The following is a 6092-nucleotide window of genomic DNA, read 5'->3' as shown; positions in this document are numbered from 1 at the left end:
GGGTATTGAATAAACTTAGTCTTACTAAAAAAAAAGAAATTGTCAGATTGGAGAATAAAGCAACAATAATCAAAAGAAAGCTGGAATGGCTATGTAATTTTAGGCAAACACTGATTTTTAAAAAGCAAGAGTGATTATATGATAATCAAAAAAGACATCAAGACACAGAATATTACCAAGGAAAAAAGGAACATTACATAATAATAAAGGGGTAATTGGACCAAAAAGGCATGAAACATGTATGCACAAAGAAATAGAGCTTCAAAATATATTAACAACTGAAAGGACTGGAAGGCTAAACAAATCCACAATCACAGAGACTCCACCACCCTCACCAATCAATAGGATAAACAGAAAGAAAATCAGTTAAGGAAACAGAAGAGCTCAACAACATTATTAATCAACGTCACTTAACTGACATTTATAGAATGCTCTACCCAACAATAGCAGAATACACATTCTTTTTTAAGGGCATATGGAACAGGCACCAGGATGGATCATATCCTGGACCATGTAACTAACTGCAATGAATTTAAAGGAAGTGAAGCCACATAAAGTACATTCTCAGACACAACAGAATTAAATGAGAATCAATCACAGAAAAAATTAGGAAAATCCCCCAAATCTTGAAATTAAATTAACCATGGGTCAAAAAAGGAATTACAAATGGAAATGGGAAATAAATTAAATCAAATAAAATCAAAATATAAAGACAATATATAAGAACTTGTGGAATGCAACTAAGGCATGCTTAGAGGGAAATTTTAGAGTATTGGGAGACAAAAGCAGAAGGAAGAAAATAATAAATGAAGCAGAAGTCAATGGAACTGAAAGGTGAAAAACACCAGAGAAAAAACAATAAACTTCGAAAAGAGGTTACAAGAAATTACCAATGGCAGGACTGCAAGACATTTTAATAGATCCTGAAGACATTAAAAGGATAATAAGGGAATTTTATGACAGCTTTGTGCCACAGGTGACAACTTGGATCAAATGGACAAATTCCTTAAAAAGACACAAATTACCTAAATCATTCAAGAAGAAATAGACAACTACAGTATTCCTGTATCTATTAATGACATTGAATTCAAGTTTTAAAAGCTTCTAAAACAATGAAACCAGCCCTAGACTGCTTATATACTACTAACCTTTAAGAAAACAAAACAATTCCTCAAAAAACTGAGCAAACAGAAGTGGAGAGGGGTGCCTGTGGTTCCATCAGTTAAGCATCCCACTCTTGATTTCAGCTCAGGTCATGATCTCACAGTTGTGGGATCGAGCTTCGCATTGGGCTCCATGGTGAGCATGGAGCCTGTTTGAGATTCTCTCTCTCCCTCTCTCTCTAACTCTCCCCAGCTTGTGCACATGTGCACACTCTTTCTCTCTTCTCTGTCTCAAAATAAATATTTTTAAAAAGGAAGAAATAAAATAGAAGTGGACAGAACACTTCTCAACTCATTTTATAAGGGCAACATTACCTTGTTACCAACGCAAGAAAAAAACATTACACGAAGAAAGACCATAGGCCAATATCCCTCATAAACACAGACGCACAATTCCTCAACAATTACTATTAACAAGCAGAAAACAACAACTTTTGAAAAGAGCAATACATCATGTCAGGCGGGTTTATCTCAGGAATGCAGTATCATTCCAACATTTGAAAACTAATGTAATTTACCATATTCATAGACTACAGAAGAAGTGTATGACATCTTAACAGATGCAGACAAAAAGCACTTGAGAAAATTTAACATCTGTTCATGATGAAAAAATTTCAGCAAACTGGGGATAGAAGGATTGTCCTTAACTTTATAAAAGACATCTACAAAAACCTACAGTTAATGTACTACGTAAAGGACTAAATGCTTGAAGAGAAAGGCAAAGATGATTTCTCTCAACATTCCTATTCAACAGCACTCTGGAGGATCCAGACAGTACAAGGAAAATAACCAAACAGACACAAAACCAGATCGGATAAGAAATAACGTTGCAGACAACAGACAAATTAGAGGCTATAAAGAATGAAAAAAAAAAAATCAGGAAGTACTTAAGTATAGGTCTAACAAAACACAGGCAACATCTGTGTACTGAATAACAAAAATTACTGATGAAATAAAAGATCCAAATAGAGCTATGCCACATCCACAGACTGGAAGATTTAAGATGTGAAATATTCCAACACACTTCCCTTGAAAGTCCCAGCAAATACTTTTTTAAAGAAATCAACAAGATACTTCTACAACTCAAAGCAAAAGAGCTAGAATAACTAAAGCAAATTTGAAAAAGCAAAGCTTTTCTACTTGATTGACAGGCTTATTATAAAGCTCGAGTAATTGGGAACAAGTGGTATTGATACAAGAATAAACACAAAGATCAATGTGACAGATAGAGTCCAGGAAAAGAAAAAACCCATTCATATATGGTCAATCAGTTTTTGACAAAGATGGAAAACCCAATTCAATGGAGAAAGGATTGTCTCCTGAACAAAAGTGGTGTTGGAATAACTGAGCATCCACGTTTCAAAATGAACCTACATTTTGTACCACGTACAAGTATCACAATGAATGATCAAACATGATCAAAATGGATCAGAGACCTAAATGTAAAACCTAACTTATAAAACTTCTGGAAGAAAACATAGGAGAAAATCATAGGGACGTTGGATTAGGCAAAGATTTCTTCTGTATGACACCAAAAACATGATCTATAGAAGAACAATTTCAAAATTGACCTCATAAATATTTAAAATTTCCACTTGAGAACTTGGTGAAAATCTTTGCAAATCACATACCAGATAAAGGATTTGTACTCAGAATATACAAAGAATCTGCAAAACCGAAAATGGTGTTCAGTTTGGTTACAAGTGGCAAGTTAAAGCTTTCAACATGGCTGTTCTTTCTCAGTTTGAGTTAATTTTCAGAGTTGGCTCTTGAGTCACCAAAGAAAAATGTTAGAAAATTAATGGCATTAGTGAGGTCAGAAACAGTCAAGGAAATACAGAGTATAAAACGTATCCCTTAGGTTATTGATTTACGATAAACAAAAAAATAAAAGCCTGAGTAGAAATGTAACAAAGGCTTCCTAGATAAATCTGGTATTTTTCTATGGATTTTCCATTCTTACCTTCATGATTCATTCATGTGAGACAGGGAGAATGCTCTATAGAGCAATTTTAGGGGTTCTGGCCCTGCAACGTAATTCATGCAGATGGCAGTTAAAAGTAGCTTCAAAGTCTGTCAGAATGGAGTTCAAACTCTGGTCGTGCTATTTATTATCTACTGTCTTGGGGGAAATAACCTCTTAAAGCCTCAATGTTCTTACATGCAAAAATGGAGAAAGAAATAACGTGTATTCTTAGCACTGCAGGTTAATCAGACATTAATAATAGCATAATAGCATATTGCTTCTTCATATATGGCCAGAACCTTGTATTAAAAAAAAAGTTTTCTGATGTTGCTTTGGGCATTTTTTAGACTTCCTGAAGGTTTAAAGTGCTCAAAGGTTTAAATCCTGTGGTTTGAGAAGTGCTAAATTGAGCTAAAACTCTTCTGTATTATCACATATTATGTATATATCTCAGAAGAGTTTTTGAGAAACTGAAATTTGCTCAGACCAGACGATGGCAAACTTTTTATAAAGGCCCAGACAGTAAATGTTTGAGGCTTTATGGTCCATACTCTTTGCTTTCTCCTTACAATTCTTTACAAATGTGAAATTCCAAGGTCTCAGGCCATACAAAAATAGGATACAAGCTGGCTTTGGCCAAGAGCCTATAGTTTATTATTCTCTGGCTTAGAATTTAAGAATATAAATATATAGTAATACTTTCATCTGTCGAAGATAATACCTAAATACCTACAGCTCTTACTATTATAGTTTTAATCCCCATAACAGAAGAGCTATTACCCACACTGAACACACAAGCTGCAGAACAGAGAGGTTAAGCATCTTGTCTGCACTTACTCAACTAGCAAACAGCTCAACTGGACAAGTCTGGTTCCAGAATCTGCTTTTTAATTACAATATACTGCTTTGTAACCAACATTCTGGTTTGGTCTCTTTAACATTAGTTTCTCCTAAAATACTTTTTTTTTTTCAAGAAGCAATGGAGGGGTGTGGTCCTCAATGGCCTGAAAATTGTCAAGCTCCTTCTAAGTATAGGGGGGAATGGGAGGTGAATAGATGACTTAATGCAGGGCTGGTCAATGGCCAGAACTGCTCCCCAACTTACCCTTCAAAGGAACTATTCCTTTACATTCGCTGTCCTAGTATCTGCAAGGGATCATTAACCGGGTGGGTTCTCATCTGGATATGCCCATCTTTGGATTAATGTTTCTATCAGATACTTTTCTTCATGGTCCAACAAGGATATTTTACTTGGTTTAGAGTTGGTGACCTGAGACTGGGAAAACTTATGGTAGAGACTATGCCATTCAAAGTCACTTCTAGCTTTAGTTGTCCAATACTCCATTCTTTTCCCGTGAACAACAGAACCAAGTTGTAGCTGGGAGTGCATGTCCATACTCTTCAGTTAATATGTGGATGATACTGGGAGTAACATTTTTTATGCTTAGAGAATGAAGATGCAATTTGTAATGGGGCAAGGCTAGAAAGAACACTATACTGTTGAATTAAGAATTGGTGGTTCGAACTCATGGTTCATTCTTTCTACCTGTGAACATCCTTATCTACCTACCTATTTATCATTTGCATCCCCGCAGTAGTGAGGGGCATATCTATTTCTCAGGCCTTAATTTCTAAATACCATTCCACACTGTGAAGAACAAGGTCTCCTAAAGAAATAACAGATTCCATGGCTGGGGTGGGGGACTACAAGATAAGTATGGGACATTATATTGTGCCAGAGTAAGGATGTGCTCAAATTTATGAAGAGTAAATAAGTAGGGGCACTGGCGGCTGGGGGGGGGGGGGGCGGAATATGTCAGTTAAGTCTCACTCTTGATTTTGGCTCAGATCATGATCTCACAGTTCATGGGATCAAGACCCGCATCAGGTTCTATGGTGACAGTGCAAAGCCTGTTTGGGATCCTCTCCCTCTCTCTCTGTCCCCTATTCACCCGTACACTCTCTCTCAAAATAAATAAATAAACTTTAAAAAAATGAGCAAACAGTACAGATACTGGCTAACATATGTTGAGGGAATGATGATGGTAGAAAACCACTCTTTTGCAACCATCAGTAAGTCGATTTAGGCCACATTTAGCAACGGACGCTAAAACTAGTGGACGAAAATTTGTTGAAAAACAAGCTATTTACAGAACCAGAATATACCTCCCCACAAAGTACTAATTACAAAGGTAAAAATGGTAACTTTGCAGTGGAAAAACCCAGCTTACCTACCTTAATCGAGTTAACCAAGTTATCATCACCTATAATAGGACTAACATACCATGTTTCCTTATGTGATACACCAAGGACACATCACTTATGGAATCCTTATGCCAAAAAATGCATAATTTAAATCCAATAATGAGAAAACCTCACACTAATCCAAACTGTATAACACTCAAAAATATCAAGGTCATTACAAATAAACAATAAGGCAGTGATCCAGATTAAAGGAGTCTAAATGAAATGTATAAACCTTGACTAAATTCTAAACCAGAAAGAATGTGATACATTATCAGGACAACTGATAAAATTTGAATAAGGTTTGTAAGTTAAATAGTGTTATGTATCAGTATTAAATTTTCCTGATCACTATGCTTGTAGCTGTGTAAGTAAATTAAATATCCTTGTTCTTAGCACATACACTGATGTATTTAGCTGCAAGGGGCAAGAGGTCTGTAACATACTCATGGTTAAAAATTCTATGTGTACAGGGACACCTGGGTGGCTCAGTCAGTTGAGCAGTTAAGCATCTGACTTTGACTCAGGTCATGATCTCATGGTTTGTGAGTTCGAGCCCTGCATCGGACTCTGTGCTGACAGCTTGGAGCCTGGAGCCTGCTTTGAATTCTATGTCTCCCTCTCTCTCTGCCCCTTCCCCACTAGTACTCTGTCTCTCAAAAATAAATAAACATTAAAAAAAATTTTTTAAGTTCTATGTGTACATACAGATATCAATA

Source organism: Panthera pardus, unplaced genomic scaffold (assembly GCF_024362965.1).
Source record: "Panthera pardus isolate Hobbes unplaced genomic scaffold, ASM2436296v1 HiC_scaffold_18, whole genome shotgun sequence".
NCBI classification, from domain to species: domain Eukaryota; kingdom Metazoa; phylum Chordata; class Mammalia; order Carnivora; family Felidae; genus Panthera; species Panthera pardus.
This window is presented reverse-complemented; position numbering follows the sequence as displayed.